The 17846-nt window shown below is 37.1% G+C and overlaps 1 long non-coding RNA gene across 3 annotated transcripts in view; it reads right to left on the bottom strand.

Moving 5' to 3' along the window:
• LOC137862870 (uncharacterized) overlaps window positions 1-17846 on the bottom strand; it is a 25602-nt gene extending 7756 nt beyond the window's left edge. Inside the window, exons 1-3 of one of the 3 annotated variants that reach the window (XR_011100563.1) lie at window positions 17605-17846; window positions 15411-15518; window positions 4921-5067 (exon numbers count right to left, since the gene is read on the bottom strand). This is a non-coding gene — a long non-coding RNA (uncharacterized lncRNA). Of the gene's footprint in view, window positions 1-4920; window positions 5068-15410; window positions 15519-17604 lie in introns of those variants that run through there. The other 2 variants (XR_011100564.1, XR_011100562.1) reach the window with 2 other exon arrangements.

Here is a 17846-nt window from a genome sequence, read left to right as displayed (position 1 = left end):
AGGGGACATGAAAAGCAACTTAGAAATCTTCAGAAATGAAAAGCATGAACTGACTATGGTGAGGATTGCCTGATATTAGAGAGACAGCAGAGCCACTGCCCTGTATGATGTCTGGAATCTTTTAAGTACTATATCCATGTGAGTTATACATGGTTTCTATTACAAGTTCAGAATATTGTGAAGACCACAAGCCTTACAAAACTGAGGTCCAACTATGGGTCAAACACATGATGGAACTTCTAGATCTCAATAGGTTTCCGAGAGTTCATGTTAGTAGGAGGGAGAGGGAGACAAAGGTAATGAAGGAGTACAGTAGATATCTAGAAATTAGGAAGCATTCTTGGAAACCCATATACAACCTCCTGAAAAATGGTATCTGTACAAATGTTCAGCAAACCACCCAAATGAGCACAAGCTGCTAAGTGTTAGAATTGGGCAGATGATAAGGATGACAGCATTGCCCCATGACAAAAAGCACAATATTGTTGGGAAAAAAACTCTGAAACTATTAGAATCTCTCTTTTTTTTTTTTTTTTGGCAACGTTTGTTTCAATTATTGCTTGTATGACTGTACCTAGAACTCATTTATTTTTGTGTTTTACGGAAAAGCTTGCCTAATGTAAAAGGCAAGCTGACATACCTCTGACTGTACAGAGGCAACAAGTCAGTATCAAGAGATGTCCCCCCTTGAGGAAACACCTGGGGAGCAAAAGGAACACATGCTAATCAGCTTGTAAAGAATTACTGTTACACCTGTGTTGGTGGGTAAAGAATATGTTCTGTCTGCCTTACAGTCCTCCTGCAGTGAGCACAGACAGGCTCTTCATAAATGAGTGATTCATCCTCTGACCTGGAGTATCTCTTCCTCCTCCTCCTGCAGCTTCACAGTGAGTGATAGGATTATATGGCCTAACATGACTGGCAGTTAAACACAGTCTGGTAAGAAACCCACAAATTGTTCCTGGCAGTATTTATTAGCTCCTCATATTTCCTGTGCGAGTTACTGGCATCTATATTTAAAAGGGCAGCTGCTGGGCTATCAAACCTCCTACTTTCTATCTGCGAAAACACTTTGAATCACTGATGAGAATATCCTACTGAAATATACTATGTGTACTTATAAAAACAGAGAGTGTCTACCATTACACAAAAGAAAGAAATTGAGTCTGACTTCACGTAATGCTCTTATGACTCCTTGCACACTGTTTACAGGAGGAACCCTGCTTCCACAGAAGATACACGGTACAATGTACTTGGCAGAGACAGATCAATGCCTGGCTTCCAAATGCTACTGCATTATAAATAGCTATATCTTTATGATAATAGTTTATGATCAAAATTGTAATTTACTATGTGACATATGCCTAAACAGAAATTTACTCCGTTAAAGTTGGAGAAACCAGCTGATTTCAGCAGGAAAGGCTATGAGCTTGGGGGTACTGTGAAACACCTTAAGGTAAAAATACAGACTGGGAACTAAATCCTGATGCAATCCTGCCATTTCTGTGTGGAATACATACTGCATACAGTGTGTGGAATACCACACACTGCATACAAAGGAAAAATAACAAGGGTGGAACACTGTGGCACAAGCAAGTACAGTGTTATTAACCCGAAAATGTCTGTGAATATGTATGTGAAATAGTATCACAAAGATACTTAAAACATACAGCATTACCTCTAGCTTAGAAAAACTTTTGGTATGTACATGTGAATTCTATTTGGGCACTAATTGCTATTTTACTACTCTGTTAACAATTCTGCCTGTTCCTAGGAAGTAAATCAGAAAAAGGCTATGCAGTAAAAAGATCATTTCACTGAAGATTCAATACTACACAGAGCCCTGTAAATACAAGTTCTGAGAATGCATTTAATTCATTTGATAGCTTATATATTGACTATAGCTAAATGCATGTACATTTTTACATAAAAGGCAACATTTTATCAAATTCTCGTATCACAGCAACTTTCTAGACAAAATAATTGCCTTCTTTCAAACTCATGATGGATACTGAAAGGATTATAACAAATAGTATTATCTCGAGATCTCCCTCCCCACACACCTTCTCGGGAATTTATTTTTTAGCAAGTGTTAAAAATCACTGTACTTCTGAAGCCTTTACTGCTAACCTCATTCTGTCTTCCAAAAGGGTATTTCCCTGGAAAATTGTATGATCTTTAATAACAGATGAAAAAAAGCAAGCCATGTAAAAATCTTTGGAGGGATTCAGTTCTTATATTATTCTAATTATTTTTTTTTTCAAGCGGTTTAAGCAAAATGTATGAGTGACTCTCAACTGACAGACTCACTTTGAAGATGCAAGATTTTTCGAAGATTGGAAATAAGACTGGTAAAAGGAGTAGAGGGCATGAGGCAGAACTTAAGCTTCAGTAGGGTTATAAAATTCACTATGGGGTTAAGATTAAATTTGCTTAAAACTGTTAATGGTGAAGACTCCCACTGAGTGTAATGGAGTTTGGATCCTCCTCCGTATAAGAAAGGGCAACTTCTTACTCAACAATTTCATTCTAAGGACATGCAATTTACCCTGTGTAGAGGTTCAAACCATTGGGAGCCATTTGCAAGAAGGCAGTAGTTGGCTCCTAACACGTCTGCTCATGCAGCAGTTGCAGTGGTGAACTTAAACGAGAGAGCATACAGTTTGACCAGATTTTGGTTTGGTAGGCAGAAAAAAAAAAAAAGTAACTCAATTCCATATTTACTGTCAAGATCCTACAAATGACTAAGCATAGTCTTACTGGCTGTATGCTTCCTTTTCCATCTTCCTATTATACACATGTCAGGGCCTTGGTGCTGTTTTCCCTTTCATTGTTACCTATCTTTTTGTCAGTCTTCCAAGCAGGGCTGCTGATCCTGGTAATGCTCCTTAGAAGAAGTCTTACGGAGTACTGCATTGAGACTTCTACATTAGTTTTCACGTTTACATTTAGACTTCTACATTGAGATTGCTACATTAAGGGGCTGGAAGAAGGAAACATAAGCAAAAGATAGAATAGGAAAAAACGTGCAAGGGAGGAGCACCCTATTGTAACATTAGGCTCTGCGGATCTACAGAAATCTACATCAGGCTTCATATATACTACTGAACGAAATGAGTGCTTTCCCTATAAAACTAAAACTACATAAAACTACATTTTTGTTCAGTGTCAAGCTTTGCAAATGCTGAATACTTATTTTCACCCTTAGCAAGTAACTGGTAATTTGTAATAGGCTTTTCTCTGGTCTGAAGAGAATCTCTGTACTCTCTAGACTAAGAGAAAACAGGATGTTAGCACAAAAGCATCCTTGACAAGGAAAATGAGGGGGAAAAAAAAGTAAGACAATGTGCAGCTATGTTACCTTATTTTTCTATTTAAACTGAAATCAAATTTACATTTAAGCTGTCTACAAAGTTGATACGTAATTACTCTTATATCTCATTTTAAGTCTGGCTATGTGATAAAATATGTTGCTTTCTCCTGTATAATAGTATTTAGCTTCTCTGACTTGAGGCATTGAGAAGTGATTTGTTTAATAAGTTCTCCCTCAACTCATCTGCAGGGTTTGCACCATGCTACAGCCTAAATAGTGCCACCTTTCATTCTGGCTAATATTCCCTGATACAATTTTGTGACAATTCGGTAGCAGCTACATAAGCAATTGATTTCCTCCTACATTAGATCTCAAGAATGAAACATGCCCAACATTACAATGATGGCAAAATGTCTCCCACAAAAAAGAAATTCGAATTTGCTTGGATAGAAAGCCTTTAGATATCTGAAAAATAAGAAGTATGAAAACAGCAATGTGTTTGACAGAATTACTGTAATAAATACAACATAAAGAGGTCCCATGAACAGATACTGAAGGAAGATCACAGTTGTGTGCCCACAGATTTGCATTTTCTTTTAAGACAGGTCTGTCCTGTTGTCCAACAACAGGTCTGTCTAGCTCTGCCTCTCTTCACACACATTAATGTATAGTACTAAATAATACAGTTACACACTTTTCTCAACTAATAGAAAAATCATACAATAATAAGCAACTATAATCAACTAAATCACCATCTGCAGATAGAGCTTTTCATGAGGGATATTAATTAACTATAATGTAATGCTGCCTTCACTTGAAAGTTATCCCAAGACTGAAGCTCGTGGAGATTAATTATTTACAGAAGAACCACAAGAAGGTTTATACCCATCTATGGGACTTTTTCTTTTATTGCCAGATGGCATCACATGAAGATATGCCCTCAGGAAGAAATGGATAAGAAGCCTATCTTTTTGCCTACTGCTTTCCTGTTGCTGCATTTACTGGCTCGCTAATCAAAACACAGAAAAGGAGCACGGGAAATGAGCCAGCAGCTGCCACTGGAGAGCTGGCATCACTGTGTGCGCTACTGGGTCACCTTTGTTTTCTCCTGCCTATAGCAGTTTATGAAGACCCTAGCTGCACATAAATGAACTTACTTTTTTGGATACTACACATGAAAGAATATTACTAGATACGGTCAAAAGACAGAGAAAAATACTAAAAATAATGGTATGTTTTAAATTACAAAATCCTTGTGTCTGAAACAATCAAGCAAAAGCAGGGATAATAAAAAAAGCCATCACACTAAGAAAGAAGGGGGTTCATTGTTCAAGTAGTAAACTTACAAACGTCAGTGGAAAACATTCCCTTGCATTAGCTAGATCCCTTCCATGTTTTACTGACAAAGCTTCCTTGTTGTTATTACTGTGCATGAAAACAGTACTTGATACTATTAAAACACATAATAAAACATTCATTAGTATTATTAACCTCAAGCTGGGGGGTTTCAAGTTTTCTATCAAGACAAAAGTTTTCGAGAACACTTTCAAGACTAAATGTGACACACCATACATGATTTCTGCTTGAGCCAAGAAATGATGACCGACTTGCCTGAGGTTAATTCTTGCTCACATAACAGCTGCACAAGGCTTGCTTACCAAACTCTTGAGTAGTCAAATATATCATAACTAGAGAAATGCAGCATTTCTGTCCACAGCATTAAGTGTCCACATCACTTGAGCAGATATTTCCCTCTAAGAAACAGAAGGAAATCCTAGTTAGCTAACTACCAGCCTCTCTGAAGAGAATGCCAAGAAATGGGTGAGAGAACTACTTGGGAGTTTGTTCATATAATATACTGGCAAGCTATATGAATAAAAAGAAAGCTACGTGTTCTCTCTTTGCCTGAGAATTGTTAAAAAATGAAAGTGAAAAATTTACCATTGGGTTTTACTCCTCGAACTTTGTTTTTCCACTTATCACAGAACAGATTTCATTACAGATTTATTTCTAGAGAGCACCACTACAGTGCTGCCATGTGGAAAGGTAGGCTCAGTTTTAAACCAGGACACAAAAGTAGCCTGTTAAGAAATATTTCACAGCAGAATATTTACACCCTGATGACACCCATTACAAACAACAGCTGTAAAGCAGACACACTGTTGCTAACTTACTGCCAACAACATTTTCATAAAAATAGTCTTCAAATGTAAAAAAAAATAAAAAAATAAAAAAAAAAATCAAACTTTAACAAACTTTTTGGACTAAGGTAAAGATTTCTAATGCTCTTGCCAACCCTGCATAGAATTACAAAGACAGTTCCATGGGACCATGGAGACCACCCCTGTCTATAGCTCCCATGGTACTTGCTGAAGATACACCCCAGGTCTACTCACTTAAGAATGTAAAGTCAAAAGCAAGCGATGCCAGAGATGTTTAAATTCACACAGTTTCTCTTTGTCATGGTTGTTTTCACATAAGCTAGGAAAAAAATTAGGCTGGAAGGGACATCTGAGGAGACCTGATTCAACCCTTCACTCAGCAGAGCCAGCTCATGTGCATAGAAGATTTGATGGCCTGAAAAGTTCAGGGAGAATCTCAGAAGGCAGAGAGCACCCGGGGGCTCCTAGACCATGCGCCCATACAGTTGCTAGGTGTCACTCTATAGAAGGGAGTATTTTATAATTACAAAACATATTACTGCATAAATCACATTTTCTCTATGCTTCATTATTTATTTATTTTTCCAATATGGGAGCAGACAACAATTCAGAGACCAGTGTAGGGGTGGAAAAACATAAGTTATTTAAAAGGATATTTGAATGGCTCTGCAGCTACATTCAAGCCTTATTCACGATGACCAGCTCACAGAGAAACTCCCTCTAACTAGTTAAAGTTGTACCTGTAAGTTGAAATAAATTATGCTGTCTGTAAATTCACCACATATTTGCTAAGGAATGCACATTATATAGGCAACAGGTGTTGTAAAAAGTGGACCAGATAATATTAAAACACAAGCATTTGACACTTCCCATTTCGATCAAATTATTTTGCTTTAAGTCAGTGCAGTGTAAATAAGAACAGAATGCGGTATTTAATAGTGTAGTCACCGAGGGTAATTCTTTTACAGATGTGTCTCTCTGCACCCCTTTTACCCTGCTCATGTAGACAGACTGTAGATGAAGCCAGACAACAAACAGCACCCAAACAATAGAAAACCTTATGAGAAAAAACTAACAGTAAATCAGACCTGTCTGCCTTGCAATGAACCAACTGCTTTCAATCAGCAGAGTAAGGCTTCACCTACCGTAGGGATGAATATAGAAAAACAACAACACCCCAAAATAAATAAATAACTAAAAACGAAACTCGATAAATTAGATCTCATGCATCAGAAGTTAAAAATTCCAGAACAAATCAATGTAAGAATGTTCCCTACAATGTAATTCCTACTCACAGCACCAAGCTGCCATTTGTTTCTTTTGGGTAATACTGAAATTGATTGGAACTGAGTGCAGGATGCTCTCACAATAATAAAATATTTGTAAACAAAAGATTTTTATTTCATTATAAAGCTGTTAGACCCGGAGCACTGGACAAATTCCAATCTGTGTAATTACATTCTGTCTACCTAAATTCTCTCTGTAGCCTTAATCAGAAACGATGTTTTTCTTCATTTCCTATCTTACATTATGGAACCATCACTGAAGTGCCTCCACTTGAATGAAATGACATCTCATAGCCAGCACAAAGCACAATCTGGGATGCAACGGAGTTGTTACATTTGTAAAAGTGACATAAAACTTCAAAAATGGTTATGGGAAGGAACTTTCAGACTCTAGGCTTCCATTGGGATGACTGGAGCAAGCTAAGGTTTCTTTGCAGGATCATAGGGTAATTCAGGTGGGAAGGGATTTCTGGAGGAGTGTCACCCCATCTCCTGCTTAAAGCAGGGTCAAACAAAGTCAGACCAGGTTGCCCAGGATCCTACCCAGCCTGGTGTTGGAAATTTCTAAGGATGCAGACAGCACAACCTCTCTGGGCAACCCACTCCCATGATTGTTCCCCTCGATTGTTCTCAAGCAGGAAAAGATTTTCCTTATTAAAAAGTCCTCAATAAGGACTTTGAATTTGTCCTTTCTGTAGCCATGTTGTGCCTTGCATATCATCCAGTATAATATAAAAAATTGAAGAAGCATTTCCACAATGTTTCTCTACTGTGAAAGTCACTCATGCATCGCAAGCAAACCCTGTACACACAGTGCAGCTACACAGGTCCGGCCTGAGGCCTGGAAAATGGGGATTTCACTCATGTCTGTCACCCCCTAGTGACTGTGGAAAGAAGAGCTGGAGCACTCAAGCCATCCTCCACAGCACCTTTCTCTGGGAAAGAACCAGGCCTCTTGGGTATGGAGGTGCAGGACAGGGGGAAGGATTAAGATACAGTTACTTGAAATAACAAGTTTAGTCTCTGACCTCCATAAAGGTCTTGCTCTAGTAAGTGTGCAAATACTGTTAATCTGTGTAACACACGTAATTTCATACTCACATTTTCAGATCAGGTTTGAGTTGAAGAAAACAATTGTCTTTAGAAAAAGCTCTCATAATATGTGGTGGAAAAACTGCACACTCTTATCTCCTATAAATTAGTAAATAGCAGATGCCTTTTCCTTTGGAGAAGCACACAGAAGCATGTATTTCTCTATTCAGCTTTCTGGCCACAAATGCAGATGTTGTTTTTTTTCAGAAGAGGGGCAGAGGGGACAGACAGCAGGGGAGCAAAGAGGATGAAATCTTTAACTCACAATTTTGCTAATGAGATACTCCTTGAAAATACATATAAATACTTCAATAATCAACTGAATATATTGACCATAACTAAGTGAGCTACAGTGTATATGCCAACTCACATATGTATATAGAGATACACAGCTCCTATACTTCCACTGAAAATAGCAATGACCTTTTATATGCACAAAATAATAAATATTCAGAACATACAGAACACAAATTAGCATTCAAACACTCCTGGCAGCTAATAAATATGCCACTTTAGATAGAGGATAACGAGACAGAGATCCAACAAACTGGGGTTTCCCGCACTAGCTACAGCCACCACTTGGAATTAGCTAGAAGTTGTCCTGGACCTTGCCCCAGTGCTCTCCCCACATTGCAGTGGATGGCCAAAGCACTAGTTTACTTGGCAGAAGTTACACACAGAGACTGAAAACTCTCCTCACTCACCACTACTACAGATTTTCAAAACTAACTTTTTTAGCCCTAGTTGAAAAGAAACTATGGAAAATAAAGGTGAAGCTTTCCCATCTCCTGGTCGGAGGTTCCAGGAGTATATTCACATACGTAGCTCCTGAGATCCTATACTCATTCTAAATCAAAGCTGGTATCATTTACTCCTTCTAGGGAGTTTCACTGAGTGAAATACGCTTCCAAACATATATATATAGGTGTTTGCTGTAAAAGGCTCCCCGTCACCAAAATGTATTTGTATTCTCTGTTATTAATCTCAGTGCATCATCATAAAGTACATACCTGCAATTTATGTTCCATTTCAATCAATGCAGAACAGGGTTGTAAGGGATATATAAACACGGATATATGTAGTTAAATGTGGTTATATAAATAGGTTATAATTATCCATTATAAATCAACAGGCGGTACTGCACAGCAGCAAAACATATTAAACTATCACAGAGGATGCATTCTTGTTTTACACTTGAATAATTACTACTATTTAAGCCATGAATAACATAAGCAAAAGTTTTTAGGTGAAAGCTGGAAGCAGGTTTTACAGCTCAGTGGGAAATATCATTTTAGTTAAAAAAAAAAAAAAAAAAGGGGGGGAAAAAAATGAGGGTCAGTGTGTCTTGTATAAGATCTTGTAGTGCTAAAAAATACACTTTAATGCTACACTGGTGATAACACTTTAAAAGAAACTGTCACATTATGATGCATTAAGTGCTGCCATGCCCAAGCCAATGAAAAAAGTAGAAGCAGAAGTCTTTCACTGCAGAAATGGCTATGATTCCCATCATTACCATCATCATCTCTCACAGCCTTATTTATTGTCCAAGAAAGCAATGAGCAATGAGATATTTATTAAGATTGCATCATAAAAATGACAGAAGCTATAAATGAAATCAAGTTTTAGTTTATTTTTTTTCAAGCTATTTCGGTAACTACTTCAAGCTAAATCATTTTTGGAATGAACAGTCACAAAGGAAAATGACTAGCAAAGTCAGACTGGCAAACGAAGAGACTTGCTTGTTTACTGAGACAAAATATAAATTTTCTTCAATTACTACCAAAAAGAGATAGGCAATAAAAATGCATATGAGTAAGAGTATGCTCACAATAATTATTAATCCAGCAAACAGTATTGTATCACTACCATGAAAAAGCTGATGCATTGCTAAAGCTCCCTCTGGTCTTTTTCAGCCACTTGTTTTAACTGAGGCAGGTCAGACATTTAGGCAGCTGAGTTGACAGATCTGATGGGTGGCAAGTATCTGGGAGAGACAGAAGTGGTGACAAGCACTGCAGAAGAGGCTTTAGGAACAAGTTGTGAATAAAGTGAAGGAAAGAAAGGAGAACATTCTTACCATTTTATTTAACCATAGACACTAATTTTCAGTGGTGCTTATTGCTGCACAGACACCCATGAACAGTGTTCATTATGAACAAAAACTTAGTTCATTGGGATCTAGGTACTGGTTAACGCTCATATAGGATATCAAACCTCTGCACCAGGATGGACCAATTTCTGTCTGGAAGGCAATGGGAGTTTTTGTTGTCAGGGTCCTTGCAGTGGCACCTTCCCCTGGACTGTAAGAGACTACCGAAACCACTGTTCTGCTCAAATCTGACAATCCAGCTAGCCCAGTATCTTGCATGATCACTCCGGTGCATACCCAATGCATTGCTATTATCCTAACTATATACAAAACATCAACATTGCTATACCTTATGCTTAAATATGTTCACTATGTAGAAAAGCCTGTCCTACCTGACAATTTCTGCATCTGCAGAAACAGTTTCTACAGGTCACTTACAAATGTCTTGCTTATATTCGGTTTGACCACTCCTGCAGCAGGTACTTTCTGGGAATCCTTGGGACATGACATTGAGGGTGGTAGTATAAGCACACAAATTGGATTAGATGCAGCAGGAGCTGCCTAGAAAAATATTAAGAACTGTCCAAAATTTCCTCTTGGAAAGGTCCTGAAGCTACCAAATACTTCACCCTGAAGGTGCCTGGGAGTTCCGTCCATCACCCAGATGCGAACTACTCCATTATCTTCTCTATGCAGAAGCTGAGCCAAGAAGATCCTGCATCCCCTAGATAATGAATTAATGACTTACATGTACTGAGTATGCATACAAGCACAGTCCTGATATCCAGTTACACCACTATTATAACTACAGAACAATTTTCATATTTACAACACAAATCCCCCAGCTCTCGCCATGCCTACAATCTGCACTTCCTATCGATTTCAGTCAGAGCTGAGCTGATCTCTAATTGCCTGAAAGCCCCATAGAGAGGTGATTCAGCACACTCATTCTAAAATCAACCTACTGTGAGAAGTAAATAACCTTTTAAGATACTTGATAACTTGATAAAATACACTTACTAACTCTAACGCTCGCTATATTGCAAATGACCTTGATTTTCTGCTAAATACCAAAATACACCGTTTATAGAAATAATCAGTGTTCCATCAGCCACAGAATAAATGCAAGTAACTGTAATGCAAAGGAGGTTCTTTTGCTTGTGCTCAGATTAAGTCTTCATATTAATCCTAATGAGAGAGAGACCCCAGTGGCATTGGATGAGGGTTATCTTTCACAAAAGAAAATCTCTCTCCCAAATAGAATAAAGAAAAAAACAATACTCTCAAGAATTAGAGTTATAGATTCTGAGATGATGAAAAGTCCACACATTATATACAGAAAACACAATCTTGTTCTTTCCACCAGCTTCCTTCTTTTTCTTTTCCTTTCTTTCTTCTGTGAGAAATAAAATAAACGGCTGCTGCTTTGAGTTTAATGACATAGTAATGCTCTTCAAAAAGACACTCAAATTCATTGGATGAATGACAATAAACCCACGTCACAAAACAGTTTTCTTGCTTTCTAATAAAGCTGCCACACAGTCTGGATGTATTTGAATTCCTGACCAGGAAAGCTTCTAAACTATTTGCCTACCCACCTGGCTTTTTCTCCAGGCTTGCAGACTAACACACACACAGGATTTAATAGAAATGCTTGAACTGTACAAAAATAGATTGCTTCAAAAAACTGAATAAAAAAATAAAACTACCCTTTCTTCAGGCTCTCAGGCATTGTTAGAAAGCAAAATGCTGCTGACTGCAAATGAAGGGCCTGATATTGATCTCCTTCATGTATCACAACTGTAAATCCCTTGACATGTAAAGAAATAACATGATTATTTTAATATATAGAAGAAAAAGTCAACTCCTAACAAGTTACTGAGTGCATACAGGGTGCAAAGTACATCCAGGGTAGCTGGATGGAAAGGATACCCTCAAAGATTCCTGATAACATTTAGACACAGACTGAGCCTTAAATTTGCATTTCCTTGTGTGCATTAGCTGCCATTACCAGCTGAATATACCCTAATTGTAGCATACTGCATTTTAATTAACAATATACAAATGTAAATTATACATTAAATGAATAATTAAGGAATAATTACTATTCATCAGGAACATTTACTATTCTAATTCACTTGTTATCTGAGAAGTATTAAAAATGAATAGCTATGCAGCCTTGCAGGGTAGAAGTATCACAATTGCATTTCTAACTAACTCTTCCTTTCAGCCAGATTCACATTAGTAAAACCAAAAAAAACCTGAAGACACCTAGTCTGAATTAACCTAGACCTGCACCAGTGGCAATGAAGTCAGTATTTCACTTAGTGTTTAACGAGGGAGAAAGAGGGAGAAAGAAGGAGAAAGAGGGAGAAAGAGGGAGGCTGGGTAGGTTGTACAGTTCTATCCTCTGAAGCAATTCATCCACAAATTGGTTTGAAGAGAGAGACAGACACAATCACACAAGAATGATTTTAATTCCCTTTAAATACTTAGTTACCTCTGCTCAGAATGGTTGCCATTTGTTTTTACTGCAGAGACTTAAAATGTAAGCCATTCAGCTTATTATTTCTTGCTCCTTGATCTCAGTAAGAGCAGAGTTGTGCTCTCTGCTTGGATACGCAGGGCAGCCGGGCTACCCAATTACTTACAGATGAGCATGCCAAAACCTGCTTGTTGCCTGGGGTCGTACACATTGCTCTCCCAGTCACAGACAGATATGCATCATACAAATTTTAATACTGGACCTTAATCACAAATAACATTTCTGGTAGGTAGACATGATGCACAGATACCTAACACAGGTTCATCACTAATTGGTAATGATTTGATACAGACTGAGAGATCACTGCCATGCTCTGTAAATCACCAACACAATGATACAAAATGCACTGTTGGTAAGACGTAGCTGTGAGGAGTATTATCCTTAGAGTAAATAGTAAATAAGTACATTAAAAATACACTTTGACTTACTGGGAATAGTTATTTCCCTTTCTTATTTATTATTCAGAAAATGGTATACTTATTTATTATTCAGAAAATGGTATATACCCGTGCATATAAAACTCTTCAGAAAACGACTCTTCAGAAAAGTGTAGTGCAAGGAAGAAGCATATAGTCTGTAATTTGACCAGATACCTTTCCAACTGAGAAAGCACAGATGTTTACATTTGAGTGTTTTCAAGATGATGTAGTGCATTAAACTGAATAGGAAGAGACAATGAAATCTGTCAGCAAACACATAAGACTAGTTATTACAAAGGGTATATACCTGAAGGGGATAATTATCAATATATGTCAGTGATTCCCAGCACGGTTAAGCCACTTGTTTATTTAAACATTTTTTTTTAATTGCACATTCAGTACTGGACCTTTTTTTTTTTTTTTCTTAAGCGAAACCACTGTCTCATCTCATTTACATTATCCCTGGATTCCAGTGTGAAGACATTGTGTATGAAGACAATATGTGGCCTTTAGCACATTTAGCCTTCCTGACAGCAACAAACTCCCCTGATGATGAAAATAGATGGCTCTTTCTTGCATCTCTGGACTTCTTCAATATATTACAGTGAGCTTTAAATGTACTTTTTTGAGTACTTGAAGAAGAAACTACATATGAGACTGACATGGGGAATATGTAGTGTTTGTTCCTAAGCGACAGAAAAAAAACACAACTGTGTGCAGTTCTGAGCTCTCTAACCTTTCCTATAATCCACTTAAAAGACAGAAGCATGCCTTTGGCACACGTTATAGTCAGAACTGCAGTGGAGCAGACATAATGACACACAACTGAAATAGAGATTTTGCTTCTGTGGCAGCTGCAGCAATATCTTTATGATTAGGAAGCTCTATTCACTTTTTAGTTTGCGTTAATCCTCTTCTATGCTAGGTTTAGCGTTTCAGTAGTACTTACAATTTGTGACTACCTCTGCCCGCCTGATGCTATAGTTGGAACTACAGCCCATTCTCATGTGTACATGGATGATTATTAGCACAGTGGATGAAGCCAGCCTTTCCTTTGCACTGCCTCTCTCTGCTCAGCACACTAGGGAAGCCATTTGCATCAGGCTCTGTTCTGCTTTCTCCTGTTTGTGCTGCCCACACGTACTCTCCACAGAAAACTCCTTACAAGTGTTTCAAATCTGACCTTACTAATATATTCTTATAACCTTAATTTATATATAATTTGTACTACACTGAATTTCTCTCCCATTCTCCACCTCTATTACCTCAGATAACTGAGAGATGACTAAGTAATTGGAAAGTATATTAAATGTTTTCAACTGTTGCTATAAATAGGGTTCTTTTGCACTGGGAAAACAAAACACTTTCTAAGTTTTTTGTTTGATGGGTACACTGGTTTAAAATACAAAAATGCTTTATCTGATACAAAGCCATGACAAGCAGATTTGCACAGGACTGTCCAAAGCTGTCTTCCTTCCCAACCACAGCAGCAGGAAGAACAGGAATATAAAGGTTCTCTAGCTGCACAGTTGCCTGCACAGAAGAGAATGGCTGGCAGATCAACACTGGTGATTTGCCCTACAGAAAACCTGCTTCCAGCAACCCACAATCAAATCAGCCATATTCACTAGGACTCAGTGTCACTTCAGTAGGACAGACTCCCAGACGTTGTGGATACTTTCCCATCTCAGGAGGAGCGTTTACTATCAAGACTGCTTAGTCCCCAACTACAATCCCCAATGAATAGCCAATTCAAAAAAGAAACCTGGTATTTAAAAAAAATCACTTCTTCTCTAATAATCCATTAAATATTATGGCCGTAGTTTACACAAGAAATGTATAACTGTTCATCAGCACTGTGGATATGTGGAAAATTCCACTGAGAAACTGTAACTCTATGGTGTGAGAATAGACATGACACAACAAAGTATTACCCTCCGTAGTGTAACTACAATACGTCTTGTCAAGGAAAAACAATGTTCCTTTTACAATTTATACCAACTTGTCATCATTAAAGAGTGAAATATAAATAATTAGATTTTCTTTTAGAACTAAGTCTCATAAAGTCTGAAAACTTTCCAGATGCTTTAGGACTGTATTTATGCAAAATTGCAGTGATTCTCCCAGGGCCTGTAGCTGCCATCTGCTATTTAATTTAAAGGCTCTCTGGATACTAGTATATGAAATGGTGGGAAATGAAACTCAAATTCAATGGATGTAATTCATTGGTGCATCTGTAGGCAGTTCTGTTTGTTCTTGTTGCTGCTGTTTTTACTAAAACTGTAAAGCATTTCAAGTTGCCAAAAAATATAAATTCAAGTTATTATAAAATAAAGCCTGATTAAGAGATTTTTAGAAATTTATGTCATAACACCTAGAATTACACTGAATTTGAGAGAGCAAATGAGGTCATGAATAAGCATGACCATGCATCTGTCACCACAGGATATTAGATATACCTTCATAAATTACTCAAAACATAAGACAAGCCTTACACCTACCTCTTTCTTGGCTGGAATGTAGATCCTTGTGTTCCCTAAGAATTGGCCTTTGTCACCATGTCATGATGCGTCCTGAGAAGAGGTTGTGTTCTCATGAGCTCAAGTGACCTGAAAGAAGATTAAAAAAAAAAAAACACAATTCAAGGTTAGATTTGTATTTGCCAAATTTTAACTACGGAAAGTCTTCTCTGCATTTAGCATAGAGATGTGGAGTTAAACCTATTTTAGTTAAAGAATCTTTTAAATGTGCACATTTTTAAAACCAACTTTTTTGTTGTTAATAATCCCATACAAAAGCTACATTTATTTTTAATCTGCATAGTGTCAGAATAATTATTTTCTTCTGAATTAACCAGTGGCTTATGGAGTATTCAGTTTCTAGAGATCCTTTCTACAGTTAGTTATGTTAACTTTTCCAAAGAAAAACTTAGTAGTATAAGCTGGGTGTATTTTCACTATTAGAAAATTCTCTACTTGAGTAAAAATGAGTAGTATATTGGCATATAGTTTACAGGCCTATACGATAATAAATACTATAGTTACCACATGACTTTGGCTATTTATGGACAAGAAGTGTTCCCAGAAACAGTATTTCAAGATCAGGGATCCACTTAAATACCACCAGACTGAGTGACTCATTTCAGATACAAGTATCTGACACAATGGAATGAGCTGGTTCTTAGCTCTCACAGCTACGGGGAATATGGAATTTACACTCTTGACATACACTTTAAACATTGACATGATGAACTTTAAAATAAGTTAACAACAGCTGACTATCAAAATGTATGTGTAGAATATAGTATCTTTAATAAATTATAATTTCTGAAAGACTATAGTCTCGAGAGCATAAATACAATACAAAGATCACAGCCCTATGGTGCTTATAAGACTCCACCTAAGTAAAGAAAATGACAAAAGAGGACTCAGGAAGGCATCTCAAGGTTTCTCCTTGTGAGTTAGACTTAATGAAATAATCGCTATGAACAATAATGTTACTTTTACACCAGTGATTCAAGTTTTTTTGAATTACATGCTCAAGGCTGATGACTAATGTTATAGCACTTCTTATTTTTCTCTCAAAATTTTATTTCAGATTTTTATAGCACATTACACAGCATTCAATTGGACAACAGCACACAACTGAGCAGATGGATTTTTAATCACGCAACTGAAATTAGAAAAGGAATGTTCCTCTGCAAGTATTACTACATCAACATTGAAACTTACAACACTGGAAATACAGTGGGTTCTCTCTACAAATAATATTAACTATGCTGACTGTAGTTTTAAAGATATTTAACCACTTGCTGCATCATTTAGTATACAGTAATAATTCAGAAAATTTCATTTTCTTTTGTTTTTATTTATTTTTAGAAAGGGTTGAAGCAAATTTTAAAATGAAAATACAATTAATTTCACTGACACGTGAGAAGCATAAGGTTTGTAGGTTCAACTCTCCCTGAACCCAATTAAAACTATAATCACTTATTCTAGGGACATAGTTTAATAAATTTTATCACAGAAAAGACATCCCAAATTCTCAGAACTCTGTATTCTATTTCAAATGAATAAATGTAATCGTATAGTGCAAGGGCCATAGAGATGGTTTGAGTGCAAACCACTAAACATTCACAACAAACCAGATGGGCAAACAAGCAAGAAGCTCCTTGCACAGCTTGGCAAGACTCTCCAACATGAACGAACTAGAAAAACACTGCTATTGAAATCCAAGTCAATTCCTTCCACTGCAGCCCAGACACAAAGAAGTTGAATAAAAGTGAAACACTTATGAAAGCATCAGCATAATTGACATAATTCCTGCCGAAGGGAGATCTATTGATTTCAACAATAGATAGATCACATTTTTTTTGAGACGAAACCTAAATAAAGGAAAGGCAAAGACACGATTCCAATCCATTTTACCACATGTGCATATATATATTGTAATATGTTAATGCCTTATTTCACCCTGTCAGCAATATTAGCAATGTCATGAGTTTATATCCATAAATCAAGGTGAATGGCACTTGCAGACTACATACAAGCATCACGTAGTTTTAAGTAAGCCCCATATCTATGTTAATGAGACCGCAAAGGAAACTGTACTGTTAAGTACTGTACCCACACAGTTTATTGCTAATACATCAGGATGCTAACAGTGTGAGCGACCTTGAAGCACATTAACACTCACCAGAACAGCACTGAGCCAATTTCTGTTGATACAAATATTTTGTCTTTGCTGAAAATCCTTCCCTGCTGGTATTCAGAACTGTTATCATCAGATCCTAAAGCAGTAATATTCCTTATTGAGATAAAGTATTGAGATAAAAATAGCTCTTAATAGCACAACACATTTACTCCCCTAATTAATACGTGTAAGTATCACTAACACTGTCTTAGCTCACATTAAGCCCAGAATGTTTTATGGAAAAC

The sequence above is a fragment of the Anas acuta genome, chromosome 12 (assembly GCF_963932015.1).
Source record: "Anas acuta chromosome 12, bAnaAcu1.1, whole genome shotgun sequence".
NCBI classification, from domain to species: Eukaryota; Metazoa; Chordata; class Aves; order Anseriformes; family Anatidae; genus Anas; species Anas acuta.
The sequence above is the reverse complement of the archived record's forward strand: the minus strand, read 5'-3'. Positions and strand labels throughout refer to the sequence as shown.